The 19,311-nt window shown below is 44.1% G+C and overlaps 1 protein-coding gene across 1 annotated transcript in view; it reads left to right on the top strand.

The window, feature by feature from the left end:
- Window positions 1–1,689: 1,689 nt before the first annotated feature.
- Window positions 1,690–19,311, top strand: part of LOC126418747 (popeye domain-containing protein 3-like) — a 291,229-nt gene continuing 273,607 nt past the window's right edge. Inside the window, exon 1 of the mRNA XM_050085673.1 lies at window positions 1,690–1,765. The gene's annotated coding sequence lies outside the window, so the exon portion shown is untranslated. The remainder of the gene's footprint in view (window positions 1,766–19,311) is intronic.

Raw genomic sequence — 19,311 nt, 5'->3', positions numbered from 1 at the left:
ACTTCCATACACGGCAACACTCCATACAAATACTTTCAGAAACAACTTCCTGACACTTAAATCTATACTCGATGTCAACAAATTTCTCTTCTTCAAAAACGCTTTCCTTGCCATTGCCAGCCCACATTTTATATCTTCTCTACTTCGACATCATCAGTTACTTTGCTCCCCAAATAGCAAAACTCCTTTACTACTTTAAGTGTCTCATTTCCTAATCTAATTCCCTCAGCATCACCTGACTTAATTCGACTACACTCCATTATCCTCGTTTCGCTTTTGTTGATGTTCATCTTATATCCTCCTTTCAAGACACTGTCCATTCCATTCAACTGCTCTTCCAAGTCCTTTGCTGTCTCTGACAGAATTACAATGTCATCGGCGAACCTCAAAGTTTTTGTTTCTTCTCCCTGGATTTTAATACCTACTCCGAACTTTTCTTTTGTTTCCTTTACTGCTTGCTCAATATACAGCTTGAATAACATCGGGGAGAGGCTACAACCCTGTCTCACTCCCTTCCCAAGCACTGCTTCCCTTTCATGCCCGTCGACTTTTATAACCGCCATCTGGTTTCTGTACAAATTGTAAATAGCCTTTCGCTCCCTGTATTTTACCCCTGTCATCTTTGGTATTTGAAAGAGAGTATTCCAGTCAACATTGTAAAAAGCTTTCTCCAAGTCTACAAATGCTAGAAACGTAGGTTTTCCTTTCCTTAATCTTTCTTCAGTATTGCCTCACGTGTTCCAAAATTTCTACGGAATCCAAACTCATCTTCCTCAAGGTCAGCTTGTACCAGTTTTTCTATTCGTCTGTAAAGAATTCGTGTTAGTATTTTGCAGCTGTGACTTATTAAACTGATAGTTCGGTAATTTTCACATCTGTCAACACCCGCTTTCTTTGGGATTGAAATTATTATATTCTTCTTGAAGTCTGAGGGTATTTCGCCTGTCTCATACATCTTGCTCACCAGATGGTAGAGTTTTGTCAGGACTGGCTCTCCCACGGCCGTCAGTAGTTCTAATGGAATGTTGTCTACTCCCGGGGCCTTGTTTCGCTTCAGGTCTTTCAGTGCTCTGTCAAACTCTTCACGCAGTATCTCCCATTTCATATTCATCTACATCCTCTTCGGTTTCCATAATATTGTCCTCAAGTACATCGCCCTTGTATGGACCCTCTATATACTCCTTCCACCTTTCTGCTTTCCCTTCTTTGCTTAGAACTGGATTTCCATCTGAGCTCTCGATATTCATACAAGTGGTTCTCTTTTCTGCAAAGGTCTCTTTAATTTTCCTGTAGGCAGTATCTATCTTACGCCTAGTGAGATAAATCTCCACATCCTTACATTTGCCCTCTATCCATCCCTGCTTAGCCATTTTGCACTTCCTGTCGATATCATTTTTGAGACGTTTGTATTCCTTTCTGCCTGCTTCATTTACTGCATTTTTATATTTTCTCCTTTCATCAGTTAAATTCAGGAGAAAATCGCCCAGAGTGGCCATAGCCTAAACATGGACCTAGATGTAGGCATCACGACAAAGCTGGCCGAGCAGGTGAGCTCCGACTGGTGCTGCCGCGGCGCGGCGGCGCGGCGAACCTCGGCGCTATCGAGCGCGGCGCGCTGCGGCTGAGCTCTGGCCGGCGTCCACAGGTTGAGTGGCGACCGTGGCAGGACGGCGCGGAGCGGCAGGCGGCAGGCGGCAGGCGCCAGGGCACCTCGCAGAAGACGAGTCCTTCCGCGCCAGCGCCGCAACACTCGACTGCCAGCGCGGTAAGTCGTCGCACGTGCACCCTCCGAACACGTGCCAGACACGTGGTACCCACACCGCAGACGTGCGGTCCATTTCCTTGCGGTGCACGTGATCCTAGGACAACTGTAAATATCAACGTTGTCATACAAATTCCGGCAGAAACCTGATTTCTTACACGGAATTTGTGAGGTTGGATATGCAAAGGTGGGAGCGAATAACTGCATTGTCAACACATCTTATGGTACCTTAGTTACACAGCTATGACATCGTAGTTCCAGACACTTGACATTGCCAAAATTTCCTATACGCCAGATATATCGTGGTTGAATGTGAAAAGAAGTTGTTGGCATATGTAACACTACGGCCAGCTTTTTTTTTATCATGCTTTAGTTCTAAGGCCACGTGAGCACACTGTGATAAATATCCGTGTGTTACGTTTTGAAACAATAGACATGTGGAATTCATGAAGGAAAATTTTAAGATCTACCTCAAGGTTCAAACTACAGTCGAAACCGGTTATAACGACCTCGAAGACACCAACAGTTTGCGGTCGTTATATCTGAAAGACGCACAAACTGGGTTTTTGCTTTATTTCTTGATAAAAATGTTGTATCTGTAAATTTTAGACTGCTATTGAGTAAACACCTCAAAAAGTAGGTAGTACAACAATAGTATGTACAAATGGTTCAAATGGCTCTGAGCACTATGGGACTCAACTGCTGTGGTCATAAGTCCCCTAGAACTTAGAACCACTTAAACCTAACTAACCTAAGGACAGCACACAACACCCAGCCATCACGAGGCAGAGAAAATCCCTGACCCCGCCGGGAATCGAACCCGGGAACCCGGGCGTGGGAAGCGAGAACGCTACCGCACGACCACGAGATGCGGGCAGTATGTACAATGTAGTATTTGTGGAGAGGGACTGAAGAGAAATTTTTCTTACGTTTATGCAGCACATATAGCAATAAAATGCCAGCAAAATGTAAAATCCTTTAATAAGTGAAGAAAGAAGTAGCAATAACATAAACTGTTCATTACTGTCGAACACGGTGTTGATTAAGAATGAGGTAAGACGTTGCGCATACTTAAAACTTACTGTAAGTGCTTTGTAGTATAATAGTCATGAATGACACAACTTAGTTCCAGTCATTGTGTTACAAAAATTAACCAACAGTGGCCGTGCCGCTCTAGGCGCTGCAGTCCGGAACTGCTACGGTCGCAGGTTCGAATCCTGCCTCTGGCATGGATGTGTGTGATGTCCTTAGGTTAGTTAGGTTTAAGTAGTTCTAAGTTCTAGAGGACTGATGACCTCAGAAGTTAAGTCCCATAGTGCTCAGAGCCATTTGAACCATTACATTTTCTCCATATGGTCACGATCAATGGACCACCCTGTATAGTTAAAATATGGCTACCCGGCCATTGACCTTCTTCGTCTGTGCGATTGCGCACAGGTTGCCCGAACTCTTACGGAAATCGTCACCTTAGTGTGCGCGAGAAATGAGTGGATGGGCAAATGTCTATTAGGAACATTACGTATGTAGATTGTGGACAGTTGTGAATGTGGGGCTCACGGGAAGCGTGCAAGGGATAAGTCTCTGCCATCGCGCTGTTCATCTGTGTCCTCGGTGGCTCAGATGGATTCAGAGGGCTGCTCGCCCTCTGTAATAAAAAAACTGAGTAAAGGAATCAACGATCAACCTGAACGGATGTCTTGTGACGTCCGCCCAGACCGAACGCAACGAACAATACCGAACAAAATGGGGAAAAAATGGATAGAGCGTCTGCCATGTAAGCAGGAGATCCCGGGTTCGAGTCCCGGTCGGGGCACACATTTTCAGCTGTTCCTATCGACGTATATCAACAACACCTGTCGGCAGCTGAGGGTTTCAATTAATTATCATTTTTTCAGAGGTAATGGGCTTTTTAGATGATCTTTTATACGTAGTGGACGCTGGTTTCAAAAATGTAGTTCGCTTAGCTCAGTCAGGTTTTGGTTCTTTGCTGCCTTAACATTTCGGTAGTGGCCTATTAGATGTATAGGCCATTTAAGTGTTCGAAATTGTTACATTTATTATCACAAAGCAGAATTATTTGAAGAGATCCCTTACAGTGGCAGTGAGCAAAGAAAGTAGGGCTTTTACTTTCTTAAAATGGAACTTTCCACATCTCGGGTGGGTCAACTTAATGCAGGATTTTTTTACGGTGCTCAGATCTGCGAGCTTATGAAAGATCCACAATTCAATAACATTATGGAGTATACAGAGAGAAATGCTTGATCGGATTTGAAATCAATAACAAAAAAACCCTTGGAAACTATAGGAGATAAGAGCATGAAAATACCACCGAGGAACTCCTACAAAATTCCAGGTTCTTGGTACTTGTGTGTTAATAAAGATGTACTTTCTCAGCTCACATTTAGATAACGTCCCTGACTACTGTGGAAATTATAGTGAGAAGCAGGGTGAGCGTTTTTACAGAGATGTTAGAGTGACGGAGGAGAGGTACCAGAGTCGCTGGGATCTGAGAATATATGCAAACTATTGTTGGAGCCCCAAGAGAAACGGTACAGATGTAAACCCATCACTGTCTTCCATAAAACGATGTTAGTGTGTGACCTTATATACTTAATTTAGACTTAATCCAAATGCAATGCCGTCTTCAAACCATGATCAACATACACACTGATGAGGCAGAACATTATGACTACCGACCTACTATCGATATAAAGCGACCCAGGTGATAGCAGCGTCACGTGGCGAGGAATGACTGCCAGTCAGGCAGACGCGTGGGGCACGTAGTACCAGCAAGAGTGCTGCCCGTTTGCTAGAATGGGGAAATGTAAGCTTGGTGGAGGGCAATTTGTGATGGCCTGGAGGCTCGGCGCGAGCATTTCGGAAACTGCACCACTTGCTGGGTGTTTGAGGAGTGCTGTGATGAGTGTCTACAACATGTAGTGAAACCACATCAAGATATTGTGGGATTACATAAATCATTACAGATTTCGGACGTCGTAGACTGGGCATATTCTGGCAGGCCTAACATCAGACTTTAATGCTGGGCAGGGTACAAGTGTGTCTGAACGCACAGTGCACTTAAGGATGAGCCTCCGCAGCCGTGCATGTGCCATTGTTAACAACACTACATCGGCAATTACGACTGAAATACGCACATGACCATCAGCACTGGACGTTGGCGCAGCGCAAGGGCATTGCATGAGTAGCAGAGAGATTGGGGTGCTGGTGCAATTTTGATATCAAATTGATGTCAAATAGGTATGTGAATTAATTAAACTGATCAGTTAATTCCTCCCCCTGAACAAGCTTACTCCCATCCCCCACAACGCCCACCCCCGCTCTTGGATGACGTCATGTGTTTTGTGAGCCCACACGTGGGCTCCACCACCCCCTTTCGCCCCTCTCCACTGCCTCCCACCTTCCTCCACCTACCCTATTGGCGGGAATTTCGCATTTTGGCGGGAAATTCAAATTTTGTTGGGAATTTCTTTGTCCCCAGGCTGTGCTGAACGAACACTCCACCCACCACCCGGTAATTGGCGGGAAATTAATAAAAAGGCGATACCCTTTCCAGGACTCGAACCCTGGTCCTACTGGATGGAAAGCCCAAGTGACCCTTCGACACATGGAAACTGTCCAGATGCAAGAGAAGGAAGGGTTAGTGTACTTTATTTATTTTAGTTGGGAAACTGATGTAAAGATCAGTCCTAATTGTCTAATTAATGATAAAGATTGGGTCAATTACAAACTATATGCATTACACTACACATGGGCTGCCTAAAATCGCAATATAGCTCAAAAATAGACGATACCATATAACTGGTGATATCCATCTGGGAACAAATTTCACAATACCATTCGAAACTAGTGACAGGCGCACTCAAACTCTACCCTTCACCTACAAGCCAGTGGGAAAAATACTGGGGCATACCATTTTTATTTATTTATTTCCTTTTGGTGGGAAATACATTCAACTGACAAGATGCTGGTGTCAAACAGAGAGGGGTTTAATAAGTGTTTACCTGTAAGCACACTGCTGAGAACTGTATCTATCGCTGTTTGGTGTCAAGAGTTCGCTGCAGACGCCTGCTCAACAGTCAGCATGCAGCCCAGGTAATCAAAGACAATACATGTTACCACAAATGATCGAAAAAATGCACCACTGTTCTAACTGCACTTCGAAATTGTCGTGAAAAAACCAGCACTCGTGATGAATGGATCATAATGCAACACATGTAGTGGGGATAATCGGAGTCCCAAAAGACTGCATATGTGGCGGTAGTTAAACGTGCAATCCCCTCAATAGGCGAACTGCCAAAATTCAAGGCCATCTTATCTCCTCTCATCCCTCCCCTCTGCCTCCCTTCCTCCATCGAACCACTTACAGGGGGGAGGGGGGAGGGGGGGAGGGGGGACGACGACGACGACGACGACGACGACACAGGCTCTTTCAAACTGTCAACTGCTGGCGTTCCAGCCTTGAGGAGATGGTCATTTGCCATCACAAAAGCAGGTATAGTTAACTAAACACTAGGAGATAAATGGTTGCACGCCCCAAGTTCAACTGGTTCGTCTAAAATATAGCAACACAGCTCCGAAACGCTGCCGTCTGCTCGGAGTGCAGTTGTGTCCAACCGAGAATCTATTAAAAAGGAGGACACAATCACGGGGGTAATAAATGTCTTCCTTCCACCAAAATAGGTGCAGTACATTTTATTTTAGTTGCATGAGCAAAATCGGCGACATCCAGCGAGGTGCAGAGACATGGCCACCCTACATAAAATCGGGAAAAAACTTCCTCTAAATTGATGCAAAAATTATCGATCACCACAGAACGTCCTTGTTATTTCGAAACCGTTTACGCAGTAAAGAAAAGGCGTGAATTTAAACTCCGAAGAAAAGACGTTTATGTTAAGCAATTTCCTTCAGCTGGATGGACAAATTACACGACCTGAGAGCGTCTCTCGCATTCAAATCAAAGTTTATAAATAAGCTGTCATGCACATGTGTATTGCAAACATTTCATACATGTGAAATAACATGTCAGAAAAAAAAGACTGTCACTTCTAGAGTCCAGACTATAATGCAGGCTATAATGCAAGTGGTGTCTACTTTATAATTAGACATTATGAAGTATGAAATAAGACAGGACGTGTGGTAACACGCAATCGTGACGATAATAACAAAAACAGTGGTGATTCCTTGAGAATAGATACACTGGATTGCTATTAGTTTTATGAACAAAATTTGTGTAGTTTTGAGAGAACTATCTGCATTCCTTGTAACATAACCTCCTATAAGGCCAGCCGGTGTGGCCGAGCGGCTATAAGCGCTACAGTCTGGAACCGCGCGACCGCTACGGTCGCAGGTTCGAATCCTGCCTCGGGCATGGATGTATGTGATGTCCTTAGGTTAGTAAGGTGTGAGTAGTTCTAAGTTCTAGGGGAATGATGACCTCAGAAGCTAAGTCCCATAGGGCTCAGAGCAATTTGAGCCAACCTCCTATAAGATTTTACCGCATCTCTCTCTTCTGATATGTCGAAAAACAATTACCGTCTACTTGTTGTCATCTAGAACATCACATATAAATGTATCGCCTCATTATAGCTGGAGGCCAGTGATCGAAGTCGTTTGCACAGATCTGCACAAAGTTCTGTCGTCTGTACTGGAGGAAGGCCATATCCCACAGACTACCAATCATGCGAGAGGGTTCTTGTATTGTTCCTTCATAAGCAGTTTAATACATCGTTTTCTCGGTTGTAACACATCAAAAATGGCTCAAATGGCTCTGAGCACTATGGGACTCAACTTCAGAGGTCATCAGTCCCCTATAACTTAGAACTACTTAAACCTAACTAACCTAAGGACATCACACACATCCATGCCCGAGGCAGGATTCGAACCTGCGACCGTAGCGGTCTCGCGGTTGCAGACTGTAGCGCCTAGAACCACACGACCACTCTGGCCGGCTGTAACACATCCAATCAGTGCACACCACCATAGACTTCGCTTTTTCTACCATGACTTAGAGGTCTGTGTCAGCTGCTGCTAAAGCGACATTAACACGTTTTGATCCTTTGGCTCTCAAAGAAAGTTGGACATCGTGAGGTGTAAACTGTACAGCTGCCACAGCACACAGGTTGGTAGAAATAAAACACAGAGGCGATGTTCCTCATTAACAAAGATGTGGAAGACACGCAACGTATGGAAACTGGAAGAGTTTGTGGTATTGTAGAGCGTTTCCAACAGCTATCCGAAGGTGATGACTTGGACACTTAATCTCATGTTCCCCAGCGACAGGGTAGCGGATGTCTCGGTGTTCCATTCGAAGAGCATTGTTCCCTTATTTCACAGTCACGTACAAGATTACTGTTCGAGTGTTGACCATCGCCGGAAGGTGCTGTTCACAACACGCGAGAGATAGTGCAAATAAAAAGAGGTACTGTTATCTTATTTGTGAAAGAAGAATAAAAAATTAAAAATAGACACATGTGGAAGACATCGCACCATATGGAAACGGGACGAGCCTGCAACATTGAGGAACAGCTGTGTGAAGGTGATGACTTCTACATTTAATCCCACGCTCCCCAGCGACAAGTAGCAGATATGCACTGTTCCGCCAAGGCTCCCTCCATCTCAACATTGGCGTGTCAGTCAGTCGTTATACGGTAATCAATAGCGTGACCAGTAGACTCATGGGATGGGAAAGACATTGGTGGTATGGGGCAATGTACGGTAATACATTCCGCAGTTGATAGCGAGATCAGTCTTAGCAATATTACCTGTTGTACTGTAATTTTAACGCCAGTCAGTGACACAGTAGAACACGTCCCAATTTCTGCATCATCGCCAGATCTCCACTATTTTACAAGTACCATATACTAGATTTTCGAATGCAGATAGATGACTGTGCAGTAGAATCGTTCGATCGTTTTGATCAAAATATACCAGTTGTTCCGTAACTGCAACGCCAGCCAATAACAAATGGCTCTAGGAACTATGGGACTTAACATCTGGGGCATCAGTCCCCTAGACTTAGAACTACTTAAACCTAACTAACTTAAGGATATCATACACATATATGCCCGAGGCAGGATTCGAACCTGCGACCGTAGCAGCAGCGCTGTTCCGGACTGAAGCGCCTAGAAACGCTCGTCGACAGCGGCCGGCAGCCAATGACACAGCAGAATACTTTCCAGTTTCTGCATCATCGCTAAATCACCGGTCCACTATTTTGCAGGTACCATATAATAGATTGCGAATGCAGCTAGATGACTGTGCAATACATCCATTCGATCATATACACGAAAGTATACCACACAGCGTCCTATACCGACATCAAAGAGGTTATCTACATATTTTCAGCGCATCGATCATAGAGCAGAATTTACGATTACGAGTGGCGATAATTCCCTGTCTGGACGGGAGCTACAAAGTACTGTCGCGTTCGTAGGATAAAGTCGCAGATTGACGGGTACCTCCCACATTTTCCTTGACCAATCCTTCCTTACCCACGGCAGCCATCCAAAAGCACAGGATCTCCCCAGAGGCGTGCGTGTCGAGGAGGGTTGCACCTCTTATCGGTGTATAGTAGACATGAGAGTGTTGCGTTGGTATAACAGACAATAAAGAAGAAACTAGTTGGTTTATACATGACGGAAGTCAAGACATATGGAGTTTGAAACATTTCACGTAAATCAACTGTGCAATCAATTCTGAAGCATTATTCCACTGTGCAGAGTTAGTACCAGGAAGGTACCGGCATGAGAGAAATGATCATAGAGCATAAACGCACACTCCGATGATTACACGGTTCTGCACCTGAAAATGTTATGTTGTTAAAGCCATGCGGTTTCCACAGTATACGTAATGAGGATTGCAACGCTCTTAATACTCTCATGGAGGACACATGTGTCCAACATCAGACATACAGCCATCCATCCGGCAAGTATATAACCCCAATCACTGCGGTCACAAATTATAAAATGATAAAACTGCTTCCGTCTACACTTTTCCGGTATCCTAGGGAGGCAACGTGAGTGTGTATTCACTCCTTGAACTGCTTATAAATCAACTAGAAGGAAGTCTGGAGACTGTTATTCTGTCTCTTAGCAAATTAATCGATTTTAGACGTCTCTTTAAGTACCCTCAATCACACGTCAGTCGTGCATATTATTAGTAATAGTTGTAGTATCGATTTTGACAGATGCGGCTATGTCTCACTAGGAAATAGAGCGAAGAAGTACTGAATTGAATATTTTCGATGGCTGATACATTGAGGTACCACGCACACATTGCTGCAGGAAAATTCACATAAAGAAGCAGGAGACGTAAAAGTCTTATTGCTGTTATGCTACTGTTATGCACGGCCCTGGTAGGATTCCTCTTGCACAAAGAAATCCTGGCCTCTTGTTAGACAGTTTTGATCATGTGTAGGGTAATATAGCAATTTCCTCCTAACGCCACACCTCTCGGGTATGCCCCCTCACACAATTAAAGGTTATATATGGTGATATATGTGACTTCGATCAATTCTGATAGAGAACACGCTAGGGAATGGCTGAAGTCTGATAAACGCAACGATTCTTCTCTTTAATACTTATGGGATAACATTGTTTGTGAGATCCAGCCATAATTCGGAATCATATACGAGGTGCGGCTAGAAAAAAACCGGACTGATGCTGGAAAAAACATTTATTTACAATTATTTACAATTTCATGTTATCTCCTTCAATGTACTCTCCTCCTCGGTCTCTACACCGCTCCATACGAATTTTCCAGTGTTCATAGCAATGCTGCAGATCATTTTCGGTAAGTCCATACATTACTTCCGTCGTTTTTTCTTTTACTGCTTCAACAGTCTCAAATCTAGTTCCTTTCAAAGCTGACTTGACTTTAGGGAAAAGAAAAAAGTCACAGGGGGCCAAATCAGGTGAGTAGGGTGGATGATCTAAGATGGGAATGTTGTGTTTTGCCAAAAACGTCTTCACTGACAACGCACTGTGAGCTGGGGTATTGTCTTCGTGAAGGATCCATGACTTTTTTCTCCACAAATCGTTCCGTTTTCTCCGTACTCGCTCACGTAGGGTAGCCAGGACGCTAATGTAGTAATGTTGATTCACTGTTTGTCCCTCTGGTACCCAATCAATGTGCACAATCCCTTTGATGTCAAAAAAACAATCATCATTGCCTTGAATTTCGATTTTGACATTCGTGCTTTTTTTTTGGCGTGGAGAACCAGGAGTTTTCCAATGCATCGATTGGCGTTTAGTTTCGGGATCGTAAGTAAAAAACCACGATTCATCGCAAGTAATAACATTTTGTAAGAAGGTGGGATCACTTTCAATGTTTTCCAGGATGTCAGAACAAATCATTCTTCGGCGTTCCTTCTGTTCAATTGTGAGACACTTTGGAACCATTTTTGAACACACTTCGTTCATGTAGAACTTTCATGAAGAATCTGCCTAACACTTTCCTTGTCAACTCCTGTTAACTCAGACACTGCTCTGATTGCTAAACGGCGATCTTGTCGAACAAGTTAACCGATTTTTTCAATGTTTGCATCAGTTTTTGCTGACAATGGTCTGCCAGTGCGAGTGTCATCACTGGTGTCTTCGCGGCCATCTTTAAACCGTTTAAACCACTCAAACACCTGTGTTCGCGATAAACAATCATCGCCGTACACTTGTTGTAACATTACAAACGTTTCACTTGCAGATTTTCCTAGTTTGAAACAAAATTTGATGTTAACACGCTGTTCTTTCTGTACACTCAACATTTTCCGACACACAGACAAAACGTCAACTACTTAAAACAGACGCCACGGGCAGACTGAGTGCAGGAGGCAGATGAAACTCGAGCAGTAGGCGGAGCGAGAGTCACGTGACAGGCCACGCGACTTTCAGCCTTATTGCATTCGTTTTATTGTTTCACCAATACTAGTCCGGTTTTTTTCTAGCCACACCTCGTATATTCGACTGCATGTGTGAGAACACAGTTATGGATCGGGATGCATATATTTTGCCTGTTTAATATGACGCCTGTGTGTAATATTTGTTGGAGTTCCATCATCGTGGATCTTTAACAGAATAAAAGTGGGCGTGGTAGGCTCAGCAGGACGCCGTGGCTTGTTGCTACACTACTGTCCATTAAAACTGCTACACCACGAAGATGACGTGCTACAGACGCTAAATGTAACCGACAGGAAGAAGATGCTGTGATATGCAAATGATTAGCTTTTCAGAGCATTCACACGAGGTTGGCGACGGTGGCGACACCTACAACGGCCGGCCGGTGTGGCCGTGCGGTTAAAGGCGCTTCAGTCTGGAACCGCGCGACCGCTACGGTCGCAGGTTCGAATCCTGCCTCGGGCATGGATGTGTGTGATGTCCTTAGGTTAGTTAGGTTTAAGTAGTTCTAAGTTCTAGGGGACTGATGACCTCAGTAGTTGTCCCATAGTGCTCAGAGCCATTTCAACCATTTTTGAACCTACAACGTGCTGACATGAGGAAAGTTTCAAACCGATTTCTCATACACAAACAGCAGTTGACCAGCGTTGCCTGGTGAAACGCTGTTGTGTTGCCTCGTGTAAGGAGGAGAAATGCGTACCATCACGTTTCCGACTTTGATAAAGGTCGGATTGTAGCCTATCGCGATTGCGGTTTACCATGTCGCGACATTGCTGCTCGCGTTGGTCGAGATCCAATGACTGTTAGCAGAATATGGAATCGGTGGGTTCAGGAGGATAATACGGAACATCTTGCTGGATCCCAACGACCTCGTATCACTAGCAGTCGAGATGACGGGCAGCTTATCCGCTTGGCTCTAACGGATCGTGCAGCGAAGTCTCGGTCCCTGAGTCAACAGATGGGGACGTTTGCAAGACAACAACCATCTGCACGAACAGTTAGTCGACGTTTGCAGCAGCATGGACTATCAGCTCTGAGACCATGGCTGCGTTTACCCTTGACGCTGCATCACAGACAGCAGCACCTGCGATGGTGTACTCAAGGACGAACCTGGTGCACGAACGGCAAAACGCCATTTTATCGGAAGAATCCAGGTTCTGTTTACAGCATCATGATGGTCGCATCCATGTTTGGCGACATCGCGGTGAATGCACATTGGAAGCGAGTATTCGTCATCGCCATACTGGTGTATCACCCGGCGCGATGGTATGGGGTGCCATTGGTTACACGTCTCGGTCACCTCTTGTTCGCACTGACGGCTCTTTGAAAAGTGGACGTTACATTTCAGATGTGTTATGACCGTGGCTCTACCCTTCATTCGATCCCTGCAAAACCCTACATTTCTGCAGGATAATGCACGACAGCATGTTGCAGGTCCTGTACGGGCCTTTCTGGATACAGAAAATGTTCGACTACTGCCCTGGCCAGCACATTCTCCAGATCTCTCAGCAATTGAAAACGTCTGGTCAATGGTGACCAAGCAACTGGCTCGTCACAATACGCCAGTCACTACTCTTGATGAACTGTGGTATCGTGTTGAAGCTGCATGGGCAGCTGTACCTGTACACGCCATCCAAGTTCTGTTTGAACTCAATGCTCAGGCGTATCAAGGCCGTTGTTGCGGCCAAAGGTTGTTGTTCTGGGTACTGATTTCTCAGGATCTATGCACCCAAATTTCGTGAAAATGTAATCACATGTCAGTTCTAGTATAATATATTTGACCAATGAATACCCATTTATCATCTGCATTTCTTCTTGGTGTAGCAATTTTAATGGCCAGTAGTGTGTTATTGTTGAATCTGGACATTATTGTTACGAAATATCGGTAATATAACATGCATCAAAGATGTTATGCTTTTTAGCAGGATGTTTAAACGTGCTTACATCCTCTACAGAATCGCTTTGCGAAAAGTTTTTGGCAATTTGCTGGGTTGTAGCACTATCGAAAATGACGTACAAGCGGTTGAAATCGAGACTTCTCGATTGGTAATATGCATGCATAGTCCCTCCATATATGTATGTGTGTAGAGCCGTCAGCGGTGGACGTTTGCGGTTTGAATGCTTAACTTTGTAACTGTTCGTCTATAAATTACGCCGCTGGGGCTGCGCACTGTCTAGGTACGGGGAGGGGAAACTCTCACGGTCCAGGATGCTGTGTGCAGTCGACACACTGCCAGCTAACGAATGACTTATTACTAGGATAAAAAAGTTCCTGAAACCTACAGTTTGCAGATGTTCTGACGTGTTTGCGGTGGGGGGGGGGGGGGGGGGGGGGCGTATCAGAGTTGGCCGATGTAAACAAAAGTAGCGAAGCTCATTTGGTAAGCAGTAAGAACATATACTTAACGGCGAAAAAGAATATTAGAGCACACATGTCAGCTCCCTTCAAAAATGGCTCTGAGCACTATGGGACTTAACATGTCCACTAGAACTTAGAATTACTTAAACCTAACTAACCTAAGGACATCACACATATCCATACCCGAGGCAGGATTCGAACCTCGACCGTAGCGGTCGCACGGTTCCAGACTGTAGCTCCTAGAACCGCTCGGCCACTCCAGCGGGCTGTCAGCACCCTGTTGGAGATCCCTACACGGTAGAGCGGAAGTGAGACGAACGTGCAGAACTATGTCAGACTTAAGTGCGTCACTTTATGAGTCTGCAGACCTGCTCTCTGATGTGCCAAAGCAGTGCGCGGATTTGTTTGCAGACTACGAGTCTCCATTATGCACCATTTGCAGAGCCTCATCTAGGTATGAGAAGAATGTTACTACACTTTTCATAACCGTTCTATCAAAAATGCGTGCATGTAGATCATCACGAAGAGGGGAATTCTTAGGGATTTTTAAAAGGCAGGTGTATCGAACACCAAATAACCTCGCATAAAATCAAACAACGCATGAGAGTGCCTGCAGTATGACCGTATACCTACGGTAAAATATCAAACATATTTCCATATCCTGCAATGCCCTCCTCATATTTTTGTTTTTATTTTTTAATTTTTGTTCACCAATACGATAATAGTGTCTCTGTTTTATTTGTACTACCTCGCACGTGTTGTGAACAGCACATTACAGCGGTGGTCAGCACCGGAACTGTAATCGTGTATATGATTGTAAAATGAGGGAACAATGCTCTTCGAAATAAAACACTGAGACTTCCGCCACCCTTTCGCTGGGGAAGATGAGATTAATTGTACAGGTTAGCTGTTGGAAGCGCTCTACAATACCCTAAAGTCTTCCAGTTCCCATGTGTTACGTCTTCCACATTTTTGTCAATGAGAAACATCGCCTCTGTGTTGTGGCAGTTAAGATGTTAAGAGAGACGAGCAGAGAATGTCTTTTACTTTTTAAACCAAGTAATATACGGCAAAGCACCGGATGTACGATTCTGAGGTACAGGTCTGGTCAGACGGAAAACGTTAACAGGCTCTCGTTCTTAGCTAACAAAATATTGTAGACAGAGACAAGATTGATGAAAATTCCTAAATTAAACACAGTGTAATTTTTCTGCTTGAGCTACGAGCGACGAAGCTTCTATACAGTTAAATATCGAAGCCATTGAAGGTAATCTCTGAACTCCTATATCCCAATCCGAGAATACATTTCGGCACTGGAACTGTCATGTGCTACTTTCATAACGAAGCGATCAACAACGGAATCCGCGAAAGCCGCGCAAGAAACCACGTTTTCTCCTCTTCTTTTATGACGTGCTGTTTTGCATTTCGCCAGCCTCCAGCAGTGACGTGTGGCAAAGCTTCGTGCATTAGTTCCAGTACTTATGGCAGCTTAAATGTCTCATTATTTCTCGCGGCAGATCCCTTAACTTGGCTCCAGAGCAATTTATTGGGTTCAGATTCAAGCGGTATCTGACAAGCGGAAAAATGCAGCATGGGTACAGCGCGCTCGACGCCGTGAAAATGATTGCTTTCCAATTTCTACAACGCTTATTTCTCTGACTCGAGTGAGACCACATCTGTGGTACAAAACAATGGACCTAGTCCAAGCAAAGAGTACCTGACTTTCATTTTTCACCCAAAAAATTAGCTGTCTATTATTTGCTCAGCTTTCATAAAGGTGTATTAAGAGTGTTTTATAAAATGCAGACAATTAATATTTGCATTGGAAACTGCAATTTTGCGTCCAATACCTAATTAGAAACAAGAAGACATGCATTTTTCGTAAAAATGATGATTAAGTAAGTTTTAATTGTCATATATTCGATGACCCTCACATTTAAATGACGTCGGGATTCGAACTGAACGAAACTTAGACAGACCACAGCAAGATTTGAACCAGCGATCCACACAGTAGGCTACGCGATTACTAGACGCCAACGCTACCGATGTTTTATTCTGAACGGACGTCACATGACACCTGTTCGAGTTGATTGTTGAACACTTCACTAATTTCTTTTTACTTAGACAGGCCAGCTACTCCTTTGAACGAACACGTTGAGCTACATTCCTGGTTGATAAAGGCACACATTTCACATCAAGATCCACCTTATCTTTACTGAATGCAGTTTCTTGAAAAACTTCACTGCTAATTTCCTTGTAATTTTGTGAAAACATTAAGAACACTTGTTTCTCGCCATTTTTAACGGTGTTCCGCCCGCGTATTTCACTACGAAACAGGAAGCAGTACTGGCCATTTGCACACCACGTGTTAACAGCGCGACAATCAGAGCACGACTAGATTTTAAAGAGGCTACGACTGTACACGACTTTTGAAAGAAAAACTACATAGCTAAATTATAATTAAGAAAACATTGATGGCTGTTAATACAGTACAATATCTAAAAGTTTCATTTCTGTGATACGATAATAAGGTATCTTAACACATAAGATGGACCAACTTCCAAGAGCGAAACAAAACCAATGTACGCGTGCTATGGCTGCTCAACGCCCTTCGCGTTTGCTTTTGTTTGCGTCAGGTTTATTCTTGCGATGAACGAAGTACAGAAAGACTAACAAAATTTTGTACATGGCTTCACGTTCAGAGACCGTGAATAGTTACAATTGAAAGAAAAACAGCCCTCGGTCACTATATTTAAACGAATTAACCGGTTTTCAACACTGCTAGGAGTGTCTTCCTCAGAATTTAAATCAAAAAATGGTCTATGTTCTATAACATGGTCACAGAATTATGACTGAAAACGTATGGTAGAGTATAAGTACAGAATTATCGTACTTATATGTCATTTATAAAAGAATAAATATGCCAAAAGGGCATTAGTCATAAAGATATTCAAGATAAAGAAAACTGTGATGGCGAGCCACTAAGGGCTGCTCGTTACTTGCGTGGTGCAGGTTGCAACCTGCCATCACAGTTTTCTTTATCTTAAATATCTTTATGACTAATGCCCTTTTGGCATATTTATTATTTTATAAATGACATATAAGTACGATAATTGCGTACTTATACTCTACCATACGTTTTTAGTCATAATTCTGGGACCATGTTATACAGGGTGTTACAAAAAGGTACGGCCAAACTTTCAGGAAACATTCCTCACACACAAAGAAAGAAAATATGTTATGTAGACATGTGTCCGGAAACGCTTACTTTCCATGTTAGAGCTCATTTTATTACTTCTCTTCAAATCACGTTAATCATGGAATGGAAACACACAGCAACAGAACGTACCAGCGTGACTTCAAACACTTTGTTACAGGAAATGTTCAAAATGTCCTCCGTTAGTGAGGATACATGCATCCACCCTCCGTCGCATGGAATCCCTGATGCGCTGATGCAGCCCTGGAGAATGACATATTGTATCACAGCCGTCCACAATACGAGCACGAAGAGTCTCTACATTTGGTACCGGGGTTGCGTAGACAAGAGCTTTCAAATGCCCCCATAAATGAAAGTCAACAGGGTTGAGATCAGGAGAGCGTGGAGGCCATGGAATTGGTCCGCCTCTACCAATCCATCGGTCACCGAATCTGTTGTTGAGAAGCGTGCGAACACTTCGACTGAAATGTGCAGGAGCTCCATCGTGCATGAACCACATGTTCTGTTGTACTTGTAAAGGCACATGTTCTAGCAGCACAGGTAGAGTATGCCGTATGAAATGATGATAACGTGCTCCATTGAGCGTAGGTGGAAGAACATGGGGCCCAATCAAGACATCACCAACAATGGCTGCCCAAACGTTCGCAGAAAATCTGTGTTGATGACGTGATTGCACAATTGCGTGCAGATTCACGTCAGCCCACACATGTTGATCGTGAAAATTTACAATTTGATCACGTTGGAATGACGAAACTAAAATGAGCTCTAACATGGAAATTAAGCGCTTCCGGACACATGTCCGCATAACATCTTTTCTTTATTTGTGTGTGAGGAATGTTTCCTGAAAGTTTGGCCGCACCTTTTTGTAACACCCTGTAGAATATAGACCATTCTTTGATTTAAATTCTGAGGAAGAGACTCCTAGCAGTGTTGAAACCCGGTTAATTCGTTTAAATATGGTGACCGAGGGCTGTTTTTCTTTCAATTGTACAGAAAGACTGTACGTCGATTTCCGTGGACTGCGTTGAAATGCTATGAGCACGCTATCGACAGTTCCGTTACTCTCTCTGAGTCAGCAACACTGCCAGAGTTATATTAGAAGAAATAAGCCCTCGGTCACAAATATTAAGTCAAAATTGACCAGGTTTCGACGTTACTATGAGCATTGTCTTCAGAATTAAACTAACTGTTCTAAAACATATTAAGTATATAATACATTAATAAAATTAAAGTTTGTACTGACTGGAAAGCCGGCCGCGGTGGTCTAGCGGTTCTAGGCGCTCAGTCCGGCACCGCGTGACCTCTACGGTCGCAGGTTCGAATCCTGCCTCGGGCATGGATGTGTGTGATGTCCTTAGGTTAGTTAGGTGTAAGTAGTTCTAAGTTCTAGGGGACTGATGACCATAGATGTTAAGTCCCATAGTGCTCAGAGCCATTTGAACCACTTTGAACTGACTGGAAAGAGTTGCAGTACTTACAAGTCACATTAAAAAAATCTAAGCCAGAAAGGCGACGTCGTGAATAGTTGTAAATAAGATGGCGAGCCGCTAAGGGCTGCTCGTACTTGAGCGAACAAGGGATGTTTCTAGCACAGTTCTTTAGAAACAAATTTTTATAATCACGGAAAGATTTGATGTTCACTCTGAATACATGACAAGAAGAGATACAGAATCGTGTTCCAAAACTCGAGACTATTGTTCATCCTCTGGTACTTGCAGTAAACATGACTGTTGTGTTTGCCCGCATACAGCCGAGGTGCGGTACGCGTCAACTCGTGCCACGTTTCGGAAGGGAAGGGAAGTGAAGGGTAGGGCCTGGAGACGAGTCGGGAACTGGAGGACTGCTAATGAGGGGCGCGTCTACGCCAGTATCGACAGCGGCAATCCGCCACAGCTGCTCGGTGGGGCGCGCCTCACTCCACCGTCTGCCGGGCTGGAGGGTGAGGGGTAGCGAGGGACGAGAGGGCAATGTCGACAGGCGCAACGCTGCCGACGTGTCTGTTTCTCCACCAGGCGTCTGCAGTAGAGATGGGCAAACTCGTTCATCCTTGGGAACTAGTTCACTG

This window comes from Schistocerca serialis, chromosome 9 (assembly GCF_023864345.2).
Source record: "Schistocerca serialis cubense isolate TAMUIC-IGC-003099 chromosome 9, iqSchSeri2.2, whole genome shotgun sequence".
In the NCBI taxonomy this organism is placed as follows: Eukaryota; Metazoa; Arthropoda; class Insecta; order Orthoptera; family Acrididae; genus Schistocerca; species Schistocerca serialis.
This window is presented reverse-complemented; position numbering and strand designations above follow the sequence as displayed.